This window comes from Canis aureus, chromosome 5, assembly GCF_053574225.1.
Source record: "Canis aureus isolate CA01 chromosome 5, VMU_Caureus_v.1.0, whole genome shotgun sequence".
NCBI classification, from domain to species: domain Eukaryota; kingdom Metazoa; phylum Chordata; class Mammalia; order Carnivora; family Canidae; genus Canis; species Canis aureus.
The window spans coordinates 54,238,840-54,261,371 of record NC_135615.1 but is presented as its reverse complement, the minus strand read 5'-3'; the positions used below and the strand labels follow the sequence as shown (position 1 = coordinate 54,261,371).

The following is a 22,532-nucleotide window of genomic DNA, read 5'->3' as shown; positions in this document are numbered from 1 at the left end:
AAAAGGCTTTCACAGCTCAAATTTCTGCTTCCCTTTTGGACCTGGAAGAAAAACTCTTTCCTTTAAAAAGTCAAAGCTGGTTATTGTTTTCCTCAAATGTGAAATGTTTTTTTATGAGTGGCAGAAACCAGAAGTGGAAAACAGTTCCCAGCTCAGATTATATAACAGTATACAAAGCGAAAAGGCACCCAAATCCAATATTATTATTTAGGAAAGGCAACAGGAACGTAGATTGACAGTGTCGCCCTCCAGACCTGTGGGCTCTTACTGGGAGAGGGCTGTGTGTGAAGGTAGCGGGGGTCACCATGCCTGAGTTTCAAAGGAGAGGTTTACAAGAGCCTGCCCTTATCAGACACTTGACATTTTGAGAGTTTATCAAGTTAACATGGCTTTCAAGGTGTCAATTTTAATGGTTTTAGCACTTGACTATGCAGGTCACAACTCGGTATAAGGTGCTACTTGACGACGAAACCCAGGAAATTCGCTCTCAGGAGGAAGTGCGTGGTCTGTATAGTGTGTCCACACTGCCTGTGTTGAACAGCTGAAAAAGAAAGACTAATTTTAGATGTAAACCAGCGTTTCAAGAAAGAAGCTTAAGACTGCCAAGAGAATGTCAGCTTGGGAAGGTCATTCACAGCATGTGTCCCAAATCCATCTTACGGGGATGCAGAGCATGGGATCACTGAATGCACTGGTAAATGAGTCCTTTTCTCCCAAACTGTTCAAGAATTCTCGGTCTAAGAGAACCACCTGAAGATGAGATTTATGACGGACTGTGACCTATATAAGATCCTTAATTAAGAGATCTTACTTATAGTTTAATGCAAATGCAATTTGAACAATCACTTTGGAAGTGCTGTGACTTGGGTTCAAATGATCCCCGTTTCTTTTTCCCCTCAATGGTGAAGTGTCTCCAAAGCCGGCATCTAGAGCAGGGATGCTCATTACTGCACCTTGTGCTTTGTGGGGTGCCCAGCACAGGTAAGGTTCTTCATGAACAGTGGTTGGGGCCTCTGTAACTGGAGTCCTTCTGGACCTGGTTTTCTTGGACATAAGCTATATGGACTGGGTTATCATCGCTAGGATCCTTCCTTTCAAGTGCTCTATGACTATTAGGAGTTGGACTTGCTGTCTGGAAAAAACTGAGCAAGGGGCACCTGGGTAGGTTAAGCGTTCGACTCTTGACTTGGCTTACGTCATGATGGGGGGGGGGTCATGAGATCAAACCACATGAGTCAGCCTCCACATAGGAGCCTTCTAAAGATTCTCTTTCTCCTTCTGCCCCTCCCCTCCGACCCATCTTGCACACCTGCGCTCTCTCAATCAATAAAATAATTAAGCAAATGTGTTCTGTATTTCTGCTAACAATACTGAATGTAAGCCCTGAGCAAATGTTTCATTGAGATTTTTTACACCCAAAAGAAGCAGCTCTTCTCTTGCCCAGGACTTGAATGTAATACACGAATAACTCCGGGATTACTGATGAACAAAAAAATACTAGGGTGTTGGGAAAAAATCCAAAGCCAACCAAACAAAAAACCCAAGTAACAGGTCATATGAATGAATGTTTGAAATGTCCAGTGAATGTTTGAAATGTCCAGTGAATGTTTGAAAATGTTAATCTGTTCCACAAAGACTGTTTAACAAAGGAAGAAGAACACTGTCTTGCAGGACACAGGAAAAAAGTAGTATCGGAACAGGAATTTCAGATGCGGTAGGCACCTTTCCCCCATCCTCACGGACTGTCGCCACTGTATCATTCCCTCTGGGGACGTCCCACAGACAGTAAGCCAAGAGCATAGGGACCACTGCAATCACTAAAGGTTAGCCCCATGTACAGCAGGGTCACCGTCTCTCAGTTCTATCTGCCTTTTGCCAGACTCTCCAGTAGACACGAGGGAGTGAAATTTGTGGGTAGAGGGAACTTTGTGGCTCCTTTTGATGAAGAAGCACCTTCTATCACCCATCTGTCCATATTTCATGGAATTACGAATCCCTTTACTTGCTCCTATAATACAAACTGCTGAAGCAGTAAAGTGGCAGGCAGTGCAGGTGAGCTAGGCGGGGCCCTGCAGCTTGCACCTCCCTGGCTCTCCCACCTCAGGCTGAGGCCCACGCAGCACCATTCCTCCCTGGTGGTACACCTCATGGTAGGGCCAGAGGGCCCCAGCCAGCATGCTGCCGCCCCCTTGGGTGCCCCTGCCCCGAGGGAGAGGCTCTCTACCCCAAGACGTGTGCCAGGGGCACCGCAACCCTGGCTTGGCGGGTCACCAACCTACAGCTGGCAGCGTGCGTGCCCTGACCTCCAATGAGCCAGGCCTAGGCCAAAGTGAGAAACAGGAGGTTGATCTTGAGCATCTCCATCTCCCTTTCCCAAACCTTTCCCCCATGTTGGCAATATTCTTCTCTATTAGCTCACTCTCTTGCTAATCCTCCTCCTTGGTCCATGAGACTGTTTGTGCCTCCTGGTCTCTCTGGTAACCCCGTGAGGCTCAAAAACCAGCCTCTTCCAGAAGGGTCTGATCGACCATCACAGTGAAAATAGGAATGACCAGTGAAGTTTCATGTGTTATCACACAGAAGTACAGGGTTGACTTCAATAGGATCTCCAGCCACACTCTTCTAATTAGAGAATTCCAGGCATTATGTTCTCTGAAGACACACACCCACATATATGGCTCTTTAGTACTTTGCTATGAGTCATTAGACTGGGTCTCATTAAGATCATTACAATGCTCTGGTCAATGAAAGAGTTTGTGAAGCTGAGACCAAAGGATCAGTGAGGACACCAGCCATGCTCACTGTGCTTCAACCACAATCAACCTCTCACACCACAAAAGTAAACTTAAGAAATACTACAACTATACCTTAAAATTTCTATAGCACTTAAAAGATTGCAAAATGCTTTTTGTACTTTTTTGGTTTTTTTGTTTGTTTGGTTTTGTTTTTTTTGATCCTCAAACTAGAGAGAGAGAGACACCTAAAGAGAACAGCAAGAAAAAAAAAAAAGGTAGAGAAAGACACAGGTCAATAAATAAATTCAGGATGTTTACATTAAACACAGCAGGAAAACATATAGTTGGGGTCATCGATATTGTTTTGAACAATGTGCTATTCTAAATAAACAAGTACTTGGTTTTAAAGATTTCTGTGAATCCGCCCTTATGAATTCTGTGTCCCTTGCACTTGCAACCAGGTGCTTCGGAAACAAAGCCTAAAACCACACCAGAAAGGCACTTGGTTATCAAGCCTGCAAAGCCCATGTATTTGTGGGTTGTTTTTTTTTTTTTTTTTTTTTTTTAAGCATTCTAATGCGAAATGTCTTACAGACTGAAGTTCCAAACAATCACTGCTTTTTGGGAATTGTGCAAAGCATACATAAGGTTCTGCATGACATAGGAACATTTATGGATGTGCGTATTATAGTCTATTATAAGAGCGATTAATGACAACCAATCCTAGAGAGAGGCGCTGTTGCACACTCACAACACGTGGGTTTCACTCGTGCCCTGATTCCCTCCCAAGAAGACCAATGAGCTGGGATCTTAAAAAAAAAAAAATACTGAGAGCAGCGAAGCTGTCAATCAAAATAAGAATGCAGCTCACTCAAAGCAGGCCTAGGCATTTCCCCCCAAACCCTCTTGTCTTCATAAAATTATGAACCCATTTCCCCCAAGGACTCTTTCACAGAGCATGGCTTCAAACTCATGCTTGGTTCACGAGACTCCTGAAGAAGCAGCTGACAAGTGACATTTGTTTACCACCTCCTTGCTGAAGTAGATGATGTGGCTCCATCAGAGGCCGACCAGATAAAGATGCTATTTGCACACAGCCCGGTCTCAAGAATGAAGACTTCCAAAGACCCCAGAGAAGCCTTGAACTCGCCATTTGTTGTTCCTTTACAGCACTACCTTTCCTTTTTCAGCAAGAGTGGGTTATATTTCTTCTACATCCATAGCATGGAAAAATCTTTATCTGACAAAAATGTCACAAGGACTAAAAAGTGAGCACTTTGAGAATTAGGGGATGAAATGATTCTTCTTAGGTAATCTCGGAAAATCAGATGCTATTAAATTCTATTGCTCACTTGAAAATCTCAGGAGTTAACCTCTAAGAAGCTTCTGGCTCAACCCAGTGACTAGCGTTGCAGGCCATTCCAGAGCTATTTCCCTTGAAGGATTTTCTCCCCAGCAAGTTTAGCCACAGAGTTATCATCAGGTCCATTTGTGGCACGAACCATGGCCTGATCCGTGTCAACTAGGGACAAAGGCAAGAGAATTTCAAGGTTACCCAGTGGAAAATTTAGGAATAAGATTCCAAAAAAAAAAAAAAAAAAAGATTCCAGAACCTCAGGAAACCTTGATTTAATTTAAGATGCTGCTTAATTTGCCTCATTGAAAAAAAAAAAAAAAAAAAGCAAGACTGTGCTCGTGCAATCTACTCCCCTGTATTATATAAAGTTTTAAGACCTACAAGAAACATAATTATGGATATGAACCATAGCTAAGCACTTCCAAGGGTGGCTTCTCTTAAATCGTATTAAAATCATAAAAAAAAAAAAAAGGTTACAGTGAGTAATGAAAATACTTACAGGTTCCATTCCGGCCCCTGCTCCAAGAGAAGGGAGTTGACTATACAAAACAATAAAACACCTACACAGTTCACTTTGGGATTTAGGATGCAGAATTGTTCTTTTGTCAGCAACAAATCTCTCCTGGTCTAGCTCTCTATTTGCTCAGAGCCAGAAGAGCAGAGAGCTCGCAGAGCTCTCATCAGAAGTTTGCTCAAATGTGGACTGGTCCACTGAGCTGTGGGATATTCAAGCGTGCAGGCTCACATTTACTTACCATGTTAGCAACCAAATGGCAAACCCTTAAAAAAAAAAAAAATCACTCAAGGGTCTGGAAAGGTTGTAAAAATACAAAAACAGCAGCAAAAATAAAAGGGGGGGGGAATTCATGGGAAGATACAATGTGGATATGTAATAGCTCCTGGCATGGACATAGATGGGTTTACAGTTCATTGTTTTCAGTAATCCCCCGACTAAATCAACTTTCCACCTGCTTAGTCAAGTGCTGAGAGAACAGGACAGCACCCAAGTATGTACCAAGCATGCGTTTCATTTACCATAAAGAACTCTAATAAGGCAAATGTGTGCAGCTGGAACTAACTTGTACCACATTTCGCCAATCTCCCGTCTCATGGTAGATATTTTGCAAACACCTCTCGAAGTCCCAGCTGTTTTGAGTTAATAGCTGATGTGGTGAGAGCATCTTGCCTAACTTTCCAGTCTATCATTTTATTAAAAAGATGATTCTGAATCTTTTTTTAAAATAAGAACTAGATCCATTTATTTTCAAGTCAAATATATGACCCAAAGATAATTTAAGTTTAGCTCTTTTAAAAACAGTAATATTTCACATTGAATGTGCTCCTGAGGCCAGAGGAAATGTTCTTTCCTTTCCTAAAATTTCTAGCCAAGTACTAACAAACCCAGTTTTCTTCCCAAGAATATTTGTTTTCTATTTCTCCGGGTCTAGTTTAAAAGGGCTGGAACCTTTCACAAGACAGAATTATTCCATTTGCTGGCTGGCTCTTTCTCTGAATCCAGCTCCGATCCTATGGGACCCACAAATCCTCATCCGAAATGTAGGGTAAGTGTCAAGAAACATACTTGGAAACTGGGGAACCACAGTTCAAAGCATAAACATGAAGACAGAAGTGAAGACCCATTTTAAATTGAAGCTCTGAAGCACAGAAATTCTACTAACCATTAATTCTGTAGTCAAAAAATTTTAATTCAAGGAAAAATAATGCATATTACTAATTTAGGGGGAAACACAGTAACGCAGATAATAATAAGGACTGCCAGGAAGAAGAGAGAAAGGTCAAGAAGTTCACACTTGCCCTGAATGACTTAAGCCAGACATATAGTTCACTTGTCTCCCCAAGCACGGTGTCAGATAGTATCTGAGAAAAAAACAAAAAACAAAAGCAGGAGCCACAAAAAGGTAGAAGAATGAGGCCGACTGCAGAGCCACCGTGCTACACAGACAGCTGCCACTGGATAGCAGTGGGGTGTCACACAGGTAAGCACGGGGCGCTGGGACGGGCCCTGCAACACACTTGTCCTTCTGCCCGGGGAACCCAATGCTTCGGGGAAATGAAATGCAGCCCCTCTCCGCAAAAAAGGCGGGGGGCCTCTGGCCTAGGAATCTGCACATCCTCCTTCTGATCATAACCAAGTACCCTGAAACTACTAATTTACTCTCAGAGTATGGAAATGGGGGAATGAAACAAATTAAAACTTCTAAATAACTTCTAGGATTCCAAAATTCAGAGCACGCACACACGCGCACGCACGCACACCCTCCTTCTCTCCCGTTTACTAGTGAAACATTATCACCCCAAGCCCAGTACAGCAAATTGAAACCACATTTTATTCTACTTTTTCTTGTTAACTTGATGGCTTCACTGCACTTTTAAATGCTACACATTCTCCTCCCTCTCCCTTGGCATCTGACTCCCACCCGCGCCCCCCCCCGCCCCACTTTTTTTTTCTTTTTTGGTGAAATCAGTAATCTCACCAGTGACAAGCTTTGCTTTCAGTAAATGTATCTGCCAACTTAAACAGGATCTCCTAAGGCAACGGAATAATGAAAGACACATGTAGGTACTTGCCCATCATTAGACACAACCTCCTCAAGTCGGCCTGAAATTGGGCCTGTAATTCTGCTGATCCTTGGGTTCGGGACGGCTGTGGAGTAGGCTCGGACAGACTAAGTCTTAGTCTCAACAGCGGAGGATAGAGACGCAAGCAGCCAACCTTTCTCATCAGCGCTGGACTCACCGTGAGACAAGTCATAGCTCTTCTTCAGTTCAATGAGGGAGATGTGAAGGGTTGCTCAACACTTGGCAAGTGGTAAGGTCTCAAGACATCAAATCCTGAATTCTGCCTCATTCCTGCTAGTGAACTCGAGGCAGTGTTTTCCAAGCCCAGACTCCTGATCCAACCAGAACATCTCCAAAGTCAGCCGTTCCTTCTGCGCATAGCCAAGGCTCCACCACCAAGTCCCAACCGAAGCGGGCGGGGCCTACGGAACTGATCTGCGTCCCTCCACGGATGACACACGTTCACCCCTTTCTCCCCCTCTCAACACTGTCAACTGGGTACTTCCCTCTGTGGACAAGGACAGACTCTAAACTTATACAGTCTGAAGGAACGGACTCACAAAAAGGCTGGAAGATTTGAAAGACAGACAGGAGTTGTAGTCTCAGCTCACAAGAGAAGTTTCTGACTTTCTTTTGCGGCTGGGTCTGCCATCAGAAATCAGTGGCTGATACATCAGCCCTACAGGACTCCCCCCCCACCCCCTTCTGCACAACCCAATCCCAACCTGGAGACGGACTTCAGCACCTGTGCATGTGCTTCCTATGAGTCAATGGCTCACAAATGTCCAGTCCCCTTACTTCTGCCTAACAAGTAAAACCCTGGAGGAGGGGGATCCTTGGGTGGCTCAGTGGTTTAGCGCCTGCCTTATGGCCCGGGGTGTGATCCTGGAGTCCCAGGATCAAGTCCCACATCAGGCTCCCTGTACGGAGCCTGCTTCTCCCTCTGCCTGTGTCTCTGCCTTTCTTTCTCTGTGTCTCATGAATGAATAAATAAAATCTTAAAAAAAAAAAACCTGAAGGACCCTAAGGTCTCATAAAGACACGCTCATTATTAAAATGATCACTTAAAAAAAAATAACAGTACATTGAAATACCAACTCAGAATTAGTTGGCACCTTTCATCTTCTGAACCAAGAGTCTGAGTCATCTTATGCACAGCATGGCAATCAGAGCTGTGTTGCAAAGGTTTTATTAGGAATACACTTCCACTATGCATTGTTAAATAGCAATTTTAAAATCAAATGTAGAGGGACACCTGGGTGGCTCAGGGGTTGACTGTCTGCCTTCAGCTCAGGGCATGATCCTGGTGTCCCCAGATTGAGTCCCACATCGGGCTCCCAGCATGGAGCCTGCTTCTCCCTCTGTCTCTGCCCCTCTCTCTCTCTCTCTCCCCCATGGATAAATAAATAAAATCTTTAAAATATAAATAAATAAAATACAATCTAGAATCCAGGAACTTTAACTTCCTTAATGACAAAGGCAAGGTTAACCAACAGAACCAGTTATCACCTACCACTTTAAAGAAGCCCCCTGGCCAAAACAAAAAAAAAAAAAAAAAACATCCTAAGGTAGTTTAAATGGAATCCTTATCTGAAAGCAATAGCAGTAACCCATTGTATGCTGATAGCTATTAAAGATTTATCTTCAAAACCTAAGAGTTGATTATTATTGTCAGGAAATGAATCATCTCCCTCACTTCCCTTCTCCCTTGGGGAGTCACAAGGCAACAAGTTGTTGGAGCAGTGGGTAATTTTAGTAATATGCATATAAGGTAAACACACATTCTCAATTTAAGAAGACCTTTCAGGCCATGAATTAGGTTTCCTTTAGCTCAGGGGCTCCGGTAAGCAGGTTGTGAGAGACAGTAAGTAACTCCAAGAACTCCAAGAGAGTCCATTCATAATCCCCAAGCATCAGCACAAAAGTCTGGGGACATCGAAGAGCGAACAAAGCTTTGCTAGCCTGGGTAGTTACCAATGCAGGAAGGCCCCAACTTACATAGGGATGATGTTTCTAAAGTTCATTTCTAGGTTGACTGTGCAAAACTCAGAACACATTTCACCCCAGAGATGTTCCAAAGGGTGGTCAGGTCCCCAGACTTGACCAGCGAAGTCCAGTTCGCCCAAAGTATTTTGAATAACTCCACTTTTGATGACCACAAATGGGCATATTTCCATGATATGATGGGTAATAAAAATTGTAGTATATAGATATGGAAGCCTAACGCTCTTCTCTATCAAGTTTGTCAAGACCAATGGGAATAATCCAACCCACTTCCTTTGGCAAATGATGTCAGAGGCAAGGGTACGGACAGAGCAGCGGGACCTACAAGGGGTTGGTGAAAGGAGATGGAGGTCTGGCAATGTCAGAGAGTGTGTGTGTTGAGGGGAGGGGGGAGGTCCCACTGCCTTGCTATCCTCTGCTGGGCCCTGTCACTGAGATCCCAGAACCTGTGTGAGGCACCCACTCCCTCTTCCTGCTCCAACAATCTGAGGAGGGGGCACTGCAGCCCCAGCCACCCGAGGAAGGGCCGGGAGGCACAAGTGGATGGAGAGGGTGATGGAAGGTACCTCCATCCTGCTTCCCAGGTCCAGGTACACTACTGCTCCCACAGCTTCAGTGGCCCTCAGCTCAGGTAGGCCCTGCTTCCCTCCACTGGGTTCTGAGCTTGACAGGAAGCAGTGAAGATTACTTAGCTATTATGGTGACCCCAGCATCCAGCCCGGTACTTGGCATAGAGCTAAGCATGTAATAAATGACTGTGAACAAGGGCACCCAAGGAACAATAGCCCAAGGAATCTCTAGGTCTCTAAGGAAACAACTTAAGGTCACTGGCCCGACATGGATATTCACCCATTAATTCATTTGCTCACCAAATAGTCCATCATCTGCCCTTCTGTGTGGCAATGTTCAAATAGTGGCCTGATTGAGAAAGTATCTGTGTTAACCCCCCCCCCCAGAAGTTCCCATTCAGAGTACTTGAAATGCTTGCTAAGTGATGCCTATAAACACCTACTAAAATGCTGCTTTATGGGAGGTTAAATCATTACCGTGCTAGCACAGCAACAGGAGCTAAGCAGGGTAGCAGTATTCCTACGACGGCCTGTTAGACTAACCAATGTCAACTGGAGAAAGAGATGGTTGTTACAAAATCCACCTGCCCAACACAATATTCTATAAAATTAAATAGTCTGATCCCATGTGTTGAAGTATAGGATATCATGACAGGACCACTTAAGTGCCAGAGTAGATAATGTCTGGGCAGCACTTAAAAGGCCCAGTGTATCTGCTTTTATGGAAACACACTATAAAAAGACCAAGGAGAGATACCACTCTACACACGTGAAGGTCGAAAGAGTAGAATTTAAAAGGGGATAAAAAGTTGGATAGTTGGGGGGCGGGGGGAACAGCAGAAATTGAAGAGACATCAAAGTCACACATATACCCAGGTCTACTCTTTGTTCACGTTAAGAAGAAAACCAACCAGAACAGGAAAATGACTCTGAATTTTAAATAGTGAGTAAGCATATATTCCTTTTCCTAAAGGAAGGGACAAAAATAGAAGAGAAAGAAGGTATCATTACTGGTAAATGGGCAGGTCTTTACAGAAGGAAATTACACAGCCTGATTATAACAATGCACTTGGACTTTCTGACATAAAATGCTCGTGTCTTAAATTCCCTGACAACGTTCACAAAGCTGTCTTCTCCTCCACCTCAACTTTTCAAATTACACAGCGATGCTAGGTATGAGCCTACTGCTGACAGCCACAGGAAGCTGCTGGAAAATATAAATATATTTTACTTTCTTCAGGAAACGTTTCTTGATTTCTTATGGACTCACTCCAACCACTCTTCTGTTGGGTTTTTGCTTTTATTGAGCCTACTCATTTAAATTCACCAATATGTTGCTTTATAACAGTTTATATCTATTTCTCACACATATATAGGTGTACTATATAAAAATTAAAGCAAATAACATATGGTCCTCCCAATTTCCCAGTACTAGGTTCCCAATGCGAAGTGGAGGGGGGGTTGGTGGTAAATAACCTTAGCCAAAACAATGAACGGAGTATGTCATGCCACCAAAGGGTATCAAATAATTATTTGAGAACTACCTAACATCAAAAGGCTTAAATTACAAACCTGGACAGACAGGGGAGCAAAAAGTAAGGCTACAACAGAGGAAGAGTGGTGGCTTTATTCCTAAGTTCTTAGGCTACACACCAATACACACATACATACACAGACCATCTCAGATAAGACACTAATTTATGTAGGTTTTAATTTTCTCGAGATGTGAAAGGTGTTTAGCTACTGGGGACATGGAGGAGAGGTGGATTTAAGATGATACAGCATTAATAATTTTAAAAATTGCAACACCACTATTTCATAGTTAAATCCAAGTACTCATAATAGTTGAATCTATGTATCCATCCTAACATTGCAGAAAGAATTGTTATGAGGAACACTTTCCATGTTTGTAGCCACTTGAGACTTAGACAAAAACAACACACTTTGCTGTTGTTGTGTTTAATTATCAATACACCTTGACGTTCAGTGACTATGGGGAGATGATCTCACCCAGGGCTGTGCTCTCTATGTACCACTCATGATCTGGAAGAACAGATCCTGGCACCTAGAGGCACAGAAGGCCAATGTCACCAAGCCCATCCCATTTTGGTTGGACAGGAAATGCTGGATTCAAAGCATGGATTGAAGAAAAGCCCAAACTAACAATAAAGTTAGAAAACTATTTTCAAAATCAAGCCTCCAACATTTGTCTAATCAAAAATGCATCTATCCATGTAATATTCAATTAAAAGAGAATTCTCAGAGTCTCAAAAATAGGCTTTTAAAAGGGACCATGAGAGCAGCACACTTCCTTTCCTTCTGGATCTCCTGTGATTTAATGACACTGGCTATGAAAATGTTAAAGTACTGAATAAGGGTTCCTCATCACACATTTTCAAATACCTCAGCTAAGAGCACCATCAAAATAATTGTGTTTTGATCACACCCACTACCTGTTAGATTGGCAGACTGGCAAACATTTTTTAGTTTTACTTCTTTTTTTTAACCAATAGGTGGCAATCTTTATTGCTAAGACTATTTAAGAAAAAAAAAAAAAATAACTAGTTTAGAAAGATTGTTTTTCCTCCCTCCTCCGGTCAGGACTCAGAACGTCTTTAGCTAATGAGCTACTCAATGATTATTAAACACAAAAATCAAAAGAGTTGTGAATTATTACATTACTGTGATTTTGGCTTTGTAAGAAAAAAGACCCGACAATCTCCTCAATAAGAAACACACCAAATGGATAAATGATTGAGCAAAATCAGTCTTTTTTCCTCAGCATGGTTTTGATGGTGTCATTACTACAAAGGAAGGCAGTAAGTAAGTACAGAGTATATCCAAATGGCACATTAAAACTGTGGACTGGGATCCCTGGGTGGCTCAGCGGTTTAGTGCCTGCCTTCGGCCCAGGGCATGATCCTGGACACCTGGGATCGAGTCCCAGGTCGGGCTCCCAGCATGGACCCTGCTTCTCCCTCTTCCTGTGTCTCTGCCTCTTTCATGAATAAAATCTTAAAAAAAAAAAAAAAAAAAAAAAAAAACACTGTGCGCTGGCTTCTCCCCAAATGGTGTAGGTAATGAAGACATACAATGTAAAAAGAATACAGGAGTTGACCAGACTACATCTTCCAAGTGACTAGACTTGTTAAGTGCAAATGAAGACACACTGTCTTAAGAAACAAAGCATATGCCAGTGGTCTTTCGTTAGAGGCAACATGCACACAGGTGTCTGGCAAATTCACTGCTCCCTTCATGGTAAGTGGAGGCAGGAGTCAAGAATGTCTTTCAGAAAATGGGTCAACATCACTGCTGGTGCTAAATCCTGTAATGCCATTAGTCTCATTTCTTCTTGGGAGAGTCAAGTGAAGAAAATATAAAAGAATTCATTACTATCCTCCATAAAACACTGGCGCATACAATTTTCAGATGTTTAAATTGGCTCTAGGTCCTTATTTCCTGTGGCTGAACAATTTCAATCTCTTTCATTTCCTTCAGATCTCAAGCTATCAATTAAGTTCAAGAACTTTTTTGGTGTGTCTGCCAAACGTGTTTTTAAAATTTGTGAATCAATGAGTTTTTGGTTTTCACCAAACCCTTGATTTTTAATAGCCTAACTATTTTTCAGGGGCTTAGTTGTGACCATGACGCCCCCGCCAAAATCCTCAGTGTGGTAGACTGTCATTAAATTCGGTCTTGCCAAAAAAAAAAAAAAAAAAAAAAACCTAGATAAATAAATAAATTCAGTCTTACAGATGAGAAAACCCAAGTGACGTATGTTACTGTCTTTAGGACACACAGCAAATTAGTCACAGTAATTAGGACGAACGATCAGACAAGGGCATTGTTCGAAGCCCAGCCTGTTCACAAGTGTATCCGAAGTAAGCAAGAACAATGAAAAAGGACAATGAACAAAAGTGCAATGGTTGCTTGTGGGATCCCACATCAGTAACAAACCCCATCTCCTGTAGAGCTTCCAAATGCCCGCAAACACCCCAACTGAGCATATTCAATACTCAACCCACTTGAAATAACAAAGAAAAAAATCCTATTTATCAGAATTCCTAAACTTTCCAACAGGTGCAACGACGGTTGCACATTTACAGTGCAATAAATAATTATGAAATACAGTAAGAATTTGCTCATGTAAAAAAAAAAAGTATTTCAAAATCTTCCTCTAGCCAGGAGGCTCTTTTGAAGGGGGCGGGAAAAAAGAGTTTGTAAGACACATCACATATTGCACGCTATGTTCTTTTAGGACACTGAAATGGGTTTCTTCCTTTTGAAGACAGCAGCCGGGTCTCAGAGAACCAACCCAAAGCAGAGGGACTTGGATGCCTGATTTAATCCAGCAATTAACTGTGAGTCACTTCACCCCTGGTTTGTCCCTTCAATAACAAAAATAATTCCTCATGCCCAAGGGATGCAGGGAGGTTGATCAAACGGCACACTACTTTGGACTTCTGTAGAAATTGTCTATAAAACCCATGGGATGTGTTATTCAATAAAATATCACAGAATCTTAGGGGATGTTCAGTTGAACATCATTTCTTACCTCTAGTCCCACTGACAGCCACATGAGACCTGAGTTCAAAGATGGATATTTCCCGAAAGACTACGACGTCTTAGGATGGTTATTAGAAAACAAAGGGAGAAAACTTAATATTACCATGGATCTGACGAGTCCACTATTCAGCGAACAGCAGCATTCACACATTCAGCATGAGCTACAATTATGGTTACAGCAAATACTCTTCATCATACCATGAAATTTAACTTCTTCCTTGATATAAAATATGCAGTTAGAGGACAAGTTTTCACAAGGACTACTGAGGGAGCTTACTAATCTAATTAAAAGCAATACACCCTAAAGTCTTTAATTAAGACCCATTTAGGTAAGAAACTTTCAACACATGCTTGCTACTAAGTCCCAACGAAGGAAAGACCAGAATTTTCCACCCCTAGCCCTGGACCCATGCATATGTACTCTTTACAACTGCGTTTCACGTTCAGATGCTTTGTTTCTCTTGTACCTAACCAGAAACGGGAAAAAAATAATTGAGTCAAATTGTTTCAATGGTAAAGGGTTTTTATGTCTAAATAAAAGATCACCAAGGATCAGCGATTCACAGAACTTTGCTGTGCCCCCGAAACGCCACACTCCAGCTTATATGCACCTGTCAAATCCACAGGCGTGTCATCTTAGTCAAGACAGAATCCACGCGGCCACAGAACTCTCCAAATTAATGCTTTAATTTAAATTACAGCTGTTTAATCTTCTCATTGTAAGAGACCAGAATACTTGATTCTAGAAGAGCAGGAAGTAAACAAGAGGAAGAAAGGAAACTGAAGTTCCTCAATTGTCCATGAAGCTTAAGGAACCATTGTACATGGTCTCAATCAGATAGGCCCCTGCCACTCCGGTCCACGTGACCATTCAACGGCAGATGATCCAGAACCCGGATCCCACAGCTAGGAACTCCGGTTTCTGCGCGGAGCCACCTCAGTTAACTGAGCACTTGCTCTCTGCTGAAAGCCCTGGGCTGGGAGCTGGTCTCCGGGCAGCTTCTGTTTAACACACCCAACTGCCTCTGCAGCCAAAAAAGGGCTGCCCTGGACACGAGTGTCTGCCCACAGGTGGCTGACACGGATTTCTCTCAGGCAACAATCTGAGGAGGAAAGAAAGGTAGGCCTGTTGATCCAAACTCCCAGCGGGCCCAGGCTACCGCTCTCCTCCACTGTGAAGGGACATCAGTGACTTGTGTAGACAAAAGCCTGTGACCAACTGTGGGACTGCCCAGGATCCAGGCCGAAAATGGGTTGGTTTTTTTGTTTTGTTTTGTTTTTTTTCCAGCGACAGCTGTGGTAGATAGAACCGAACTCTGAGCTTCCCAAATTCCGCCCTCATTTAATCCACTGAAACTTCCCTTCAAAAATGGTCTAGGTTATGACCTCCACATAGATGGTTCATCCCAGAGATGAATTTTCTCTGAGGAAAATCTTCTCATCCAGTCAGAGTTCGTAAGAAAGGACATGTTTTTTTGCTTTGTTTTGTTTTACAACAGGAAACAAAACATCAAAACCTTTCAAAGTTTTATGTGTCTCCTCACAGCGGCTAACCAATCTTTTTTCGATCAAAATCAGACTTTAAAAGTTAGAGAGCCCAGGTCGTACTTGCCTGTGGTAGGTTCCAAAATAACCATTCTTCTGATACCAAGAACAGAAACACAAGCACGTTTCACAGAACGCAGAGGCAAAGACCTCAAAATGGGCCTTCCTCTTTCATCATGGTCTTTTGCAAAAATTGCGACAGTGGACCAGTGGGAATTCTGGCAGGAAAAAAGTCCCATCAGACAGGCTTTTTGTTTAGAAAAGAAAAAAGGGGGGGGGGGCATGCTTATGCAGAAAATTCTTGCTTTTTCCATTATGTGGTGTCTGGGGGAGGGTGGGAAGAGGAAGGCTTCTTTCTATATCTGTAGAGCACTGTAATTTAAAATGAGTCATGAAAAACATAAATGAAAATGTTGACCTCTGAGCCCGGGGTCAGCAAATTTTATTCCTGTTTAGATCCATTTTTCTCTGGCAAGCTTGACTGATCCCAAACCAGGGGCTTTCCCCACAGACACACTCCCAGCATACCCTGAAACTGAGGGGGTAAGTCTGAAAACCGGTCGGTGTGAGGAAGAGACCCCAAGGCCTCAAGGATTGAGAAATCCTTGGCCACAGCTCAGCCCTGGGTTATCCCCATGCTATCACATCGGCCCAGCCCACCTCCATCTCACAGCAGCGAGTTTTCCCAAACACGGCTACGGAGGGATCACCTGCAGGACGGCTTACCTCTACCTCTACGTCCGAGGCCAGGGCTGGGCAGGCATCCACACGCCTGCCTACTGTGGGAGGCCTCTTTCTGTGTATCCTGTATCTTACATCCATCCTGATGGTTTAATGGAATCACCTAGCATTCAGGACTTTTCTTCTGCCTTCCTGAATGCCACAGGGACCAAAGTGAGACTGCTGGGCTCTCTGAGCAAGACTCAAGGTGGGTCACGTGCAGCAAGTGGCTCAGCTGTCTGACCCATATCCAGCCTCACATACTCTCAGTTGGGGCCCATCTCTTCTCTAAGATTAAACTTTTACCGAATTAAAGCACAGACATTCTTCTAGGTTGTAATTGCTTTTGACGAGTCCAAATCTAGGTTCAAATGCCAACCATGGATGGTCTAATAGCGCCATACTTTCACCTCGATGGAATGAGGTCACTGCTCGAACTCACAGTATTTCATACAGTCTTCCCTCTTTGTTGGAAGGAATCTTTTAAAGACACTGATGATTTTGTACATACTGTCTCATCGAAGTGTTTGGTTTGATAAACGGTTCAAATACGTGATCTTGACAGAAACAAGACACCAGCCAATCGAGCGTTTTTAACACCTAGAGCTTTATGATTTTTAAATTACGACAAGGGCAACTGAATATGGCCCAAGATTATAGAGTTGTGAGGCTGTCTTTGAAATGTAGAGGTCACTTCTTCCTCATATTTACTTATTAGTATGCACTTCCAGAATCAGTGATGGGTTTAATATGACGTGGCCTCTGGGGAAGTTAATACTGCCAGAGGTTCTTTTCCTTCTCTGTTTCATGTTGAGGGTGGGACACAGCACAGGCTTGGGAAGGCACACACCCTGCAGTCAGAGTCGGCCTGCAGATCCCAGCTCTCTACCCTTGACTAGCGTTTGCTTTTGGGCAGGTTTCTCTCTCTCTGAGACTCAACCTGAAAACAACCATGAGTGAGATGATGCAGGTGATGCACACAACATGGTGCCCTGCACAAAGCAGATGCTCAACGCATGCCAGCAGACCACAGAATCATGAGGAAGAAATGTCCAACTTTTCACTCCAGAGGTAAAACATTTCATCCTACATGTATTTAAGAAAAGAAAAAGGCAGCAACCAGATGCAATGAACTAAAAAGGGTAGTATTAAGAAAAAAAAAAGCAAAGACAACCATTTTAGCAAATAAAAAATTCAGTGATATGCCTATAAACGAAAGGTCCAGAATAAGGCAACGGGATTAATCAGAGCCTACAGTGCCTTTTCCTAAAACATTAAATATCAATTTTGTCCGATGAATTTCTGGGAAAAGGCTAAACCAATCAGTCAAGGACTCTTCTTTCCAACTCCTATAAGCAAAGTATTTTTGCCTTCATTCTAAGCTTTGGTTAGTAGAAGTATTATTGCTCCCGGCCTTCTCCATTTCCTTCTCTTAGCAAATGATACATTACATGGGAGATAACATAATTTGGAGATTCCTAACTATAATTTGCTAGGATATAGAATTTTAAACATTTCAGAATGTGAACTCCACATAGCACCTGAGGCTGGCAAAAGATGGTCCCTTAGTGATTCATTCAATCAAGAGATTCTTAAGCAAAAGCCTCAGCTGTATTTCAAACGGGCTTTAGAAAACAGATTGTGTGGGGGTGTTACCTGAGAGGTGGCAGGGACAGTGCTCTTGTATTCTGGGAAAAAAGGTCATTGTAAAACTGTCCCCATCTTTCTCTTTCAGAGTATATGAAAGGCAACTAGTCTCAGAGCCAGGCCATAACTGACACTACTGGCCTCCCCAATGCGCACCAGAAAAAAAAAAAAAGTTTTTTCACCCTTAGAGCTGATCCTAAATACTAAATACTAAGTACTAAAAGGATGTAACAGCTAAGTTGGAATTCACCAAAAGCAGTTAAGGGAGTAAAATAGTTATGTAATTAGGCAAATTCCCTTATTTGACCACACTGCCATCAGACAGGCGGAGGGCTCAGGGTCCAATGCACAGACTCCGGAAGCCAGCAAAGACAAGGGTAAACACTGGGTGCATCTTGTGAAACTTGTCCTGAGTGCAGGCCACAGTTAGACGATCCCAATCGCACAAGAGCTGGATAGATGTGGTCTGACAGGAAACAGAGTTTCAACCTAAACAACTGTGAATTTTATGCTCCGATGTTTAAACTTCCTCTAAATGTTAAAGCTGACTGGGTTTCTCAAGTTTCCCTGATGGGGAAGAGGAGACCACAAATGACCGTTACGATATAACCGGTACAAGTAACTACAAGCGTCTGATGATGGCTAGTGGGGTACAAGTTACAACTAGCTTTTAATCCTTTAGAAAAGCTGATTTTAGTGCAATCAGCCAACTCAATTACACAGGTACATTGGTATCGCTAAATCTACGACGACTTGTCTATGCTGCTTTATATGATGTGCTACCAGACACGTTTACGCACAACCTGAAGTGTGAATGCTGTTTTATGCATACACCTGTCATCTCACAAACACGTGACGTCACATATATAGGTGTGTAACACTCTGAGAGGCGCTAGTCCTGTGAGTGCTAACTTGAAGGGTATTATTTTAACCACTTATGGCCCAGAGATTCCAACGTGACTTTAATCACCTCTTCCCAGCATATTGTTCTGATGAGGTCCTTTTGCTGAAAAGGAAGAGTAACTCACACCACTGCTTCATTTCTCTCGAGTTGTTCTTGGGTCTATTTCCTGAAAGTGGAAAAATCTGGATGTTGAACTCATTGCCTAATACCAGACCACATCCCAGGTCACTGGCGAGCCAGGGGATCATCTGCCTTTGGCTCAGGGGTGCCCTCCCGGCCGGTGGGCTGTGTCCACAGACACTCCTACCCGAGGGCCATTCACAGGAGGACACAGCTGCTTAAACACACTGGGGCAACAGGCAGACCGTCTGGGGTCAAATCCCAACTCCTCCCCCAGCTGGGTAAGCTTGGGCTATCAATTAACCAAACTTTAACTTCTTTTCCTTTACAACAGGCATAAGAAGGCGGCCAGTGTCATAGAATTCTTATGAAAAGTAACAAGTTAATGTAGTAAGATGTTAGCAGGGCACCTGACCCAGAACTAGCATTTGTTGAACACACAAATATAGGTAGACATAAACCCACACGTCTGTATTTGTGTACGGATACCAGCTACACAGCTATGTGTATCTATGTATTCCTTTAAAATGTTCTCCAAGGTTAGGTGTTTTCCCCACACCAATCATACTGTCACGCTTTCTCTGTAGTCTGTGTTTTGGAACATGCATTTTATTTCTAGGTATTTGGAAAATATACACCTTAGAGTTTTACTCTTCGGGTAATTATTCTTCAAGGTCATCTGCCTCCGCCTTTCTCATCACAAAGGTTAAATGAGAAGCAGTGTTTAAGTTTTCCCACGTGACATGGGAAGTTTAATCTCTCTTTCTGAGCTCCTGCTGATATCAGAGGGTATCTCTCACCTGCCTCTCCATGTGAAATGTACGGAAGCAGGTGTCAGGCTCCCTGCATGAAGCCTGCTTCTCCCTCTGCCTGTCTCTGCCTCTGTGTGTGTGTGTGTGTGTGTGTGTGTGTGTGTGTCTTATGAATAAATAAATAATCTAAAAAAAGATAAAAAAACAAATATAAGGAAGCAGGACCCTGAGTTCTCAAGTCACCATCTTTTCTCCTCAAAACTCTGCTACTATCTTTTTGGCATTTACTGCTACAAAAGAGGAGGAAGCCTGAATTTTGTTCCTTCGTACTTAACTAGGTATTATGACTAGATGCTTTAATGACATTTTTATACTTTAAACTTTTCCCCACACACACAAATACCTAGAGCTGGCTTTCCACTCGTTCCTATGAACGAGGTGGAGGACACATTCAAATGTGCACACTGTGCACACACGCATGCAAGGTTATTTTTATTATGTTGCTCTTTTTCACTTGATAGGATTTCCTGTTTACTAGCACTTAACAATTCTCATGTTAAGATCTTCTTTCTATGTATCTATCATCTTTCTCCCTTATTTTTCTTTTTCTTTGGAGTCTGGAAGAGTTTTATCTACATTGCTTGTTCACAACACTAATTTTATTTTTAGCTGTGTTAACTCTACTCCTTACTGTCTCTCAAATCGATTTTAAGGTGCTATTGCAATTTTAATTCCTTTGCAATCACTCTTTTTACAGTTCCACTCCCATTTCATATCATTTCATATCAACTGATATCCTATCAGTTTTTCAACTCATGAACATTTAACTGCTTTCTGCTCCTCTTTCATTAGGGCCGTGTCATTTCGAAGTAATAAATCACTGTTGGAGGTCTGATCTTCCTTCGAATCTTCTATTTGATCTCCCCCCCCCCCCCCGCCCTTCCTTTATGGAGTAATGCCGTTCAGCAGGCTCAGCTGTACTTTTCCTGTTTAGTGATCACTCAGCAAGGAGAAATCTACCCAGACCTGGTGTTTGCTGGGAGCTACCCCGGATCCACCAGGTGCTGGCTTCCAACCTAGAGTTGGCTGGCCAGTGAGGATAAAGAGCTCCCAGCCCAGTTCCCCATGTGGTTTTCATTCCAGTGTAGTTCCACTAGCCTAGAAGGAAACTTCCTTCTGCCTTCACCGGCTGGCTTTCTCAGGCCCTGAATGGTGCAGAATTCAAACCCTCAGTCAATAGATGTCTTTCGAACCCTTCCCCACCTCCAACACTTTACTTTTACGAAGGAAGATTCTCAGGATGTAAGAGGATCAGCCCCTGTCCCACCACCTCAGCCCTGCCTGGTTATTTTCTGAGTTATGATCTTCCACTGAATAAAAAAGCACCACTGGGGGAAATCAGAAAGAGGAAGAGAAGGGCATTCTGGGGACAGCTGCCTAGGCTCCTTCTGAATTACGGACGGAGAGCCAGGGAGCCTCCCCTATTAAGAGGTGCTCAGAACGTCCTCTGGGTTTGTAAACCCAGCTCCATGTAGTTTACTGTACTTTCCCTGCTAGTTCTCGTTTTCCTAACTCTTGAGAATATGAAGTGCTTTTTTTCTGCCTTCTTAGGAACTCTAGGGAGAAGTCTCAAGAGGTGGTGTCAGGATCACCAGGCAGAGGCCTTTTTTTTTTTTAAGTCAGGAAACTTTCAAATGTTTCAAGGGGAAAAAGCATAAGCCAAAAAAAAAAAAAAAAAAAATCCAAGAGGTTTTGCTGGCACTCATCGCCTTTGAGAGACTATCCCCCCCGTGCAATGTCATATCGTCCTTTTAAACACCCAGAAATAAAATTCACCTGTGCCTTTCACGTGCCCTCATCTGCCCTCTTGTCCTTGGAATTCTGGAAACAGAAACACAATTGTTTATGTTATAAACTTGGCGGTGACTGACTTTCTTGAGAAATAAAGTTTGACATTCAAAGGAATTTAGCCATTTAGCCAGTCTTTAAAGTGGCGTTTACTGCTAACTCTGACAGACCTTAGGCCTAGCTTGAAGATTTCAGATTCATCTGAGTCAACTTGGGATTTCTTGTACTTAGGGATTTCAAGCAGCCACTATCTACCTGCCAAAATGCATTACTTCGGATGCTGGACATCCTCAGCTTTCTGGCTTTTAAACAGCTAATAACCAGCCTGTGCTCCGTTTTAATCAAAATGATGTAAGTTATAAGTCAGAAAGAAGAAAATCTGAAATTCAGGGAAACATCTGAAACAGACAGCAACTTCTTCCAAAATAACAGACATGGAAAGAAAACCATTTATTGATGGTATGTAACTTCTGAGGATCTGATCAAGTTTTATTTCTTCCCAACAAAAACCACGTATACACACGTACTCAAAACTGTCTTCCTTTCATGGCCTGGTCAGTCTTTTTGTAACTCAACCCTTTAATATACTTAACAGACACTTGAAAATGCCAAGAGGAGAGTCGTATGTAAAACAAAGGTAATTTGTTGTGTGGTTGTACGAATGTAACAGCCAATGAAACTTAAAAGATACGCATAATTAAAGACTACCCAAAAAGCTGAAACTATCTTCTTTCTTCAGTTAACTGATAACTTCACAAAAGACTGCTTAATAAGACCCACACAGCTGCCTGCTGGAAGGATCCGGACCCTCTGAATGCCTCTCTGAGGGAGCACCCCCCCTTTCTTTTTAAATATTTACACAATCATTTGAGCTTTAGCTTCTTAATCTCGAAAATGATCATAACAATGCAATCTCTGCAGTGTGGATATAAGAATCAAATGAAAAAAAAAAAAGAATCAAATGAAAAATGTCTACGAAAGGCCTAGCAAAATGTGTGGCAAACAGTAAGTCTGCACATTTTCAAAGTCCTTTTTTTCTCTTTAATTTTAAGGCCTTGATGATACTTATTTCGTTAATTTAAGGTACATTTTGAAAAACGCCTCCTCAACATTTAAAAACAACTCTGGACAAGTGTGGTACAAAGACCATGCTACATACTTTTGATATATCCTGACCACATTCAC

The 22,532-nt window shown here is 42.6% G+C and overlaps 1 protein-coding gene across 5 annotated transcripts in view; it reads right to left on the bottom strand.

Annotated features, from left to right (window-relative positions):
- The window catches only part of PIK3R1 (phosphoinositide-3-kinase regulatory subunit 1), an 81,340-nt gene that overhangs the window by 40,173 nt on the left and 18,635 nt on the right, over window positions 1–22,532 (bottom strand). The gene's annotated exons all lie outside the window — the stretch shown is intronic.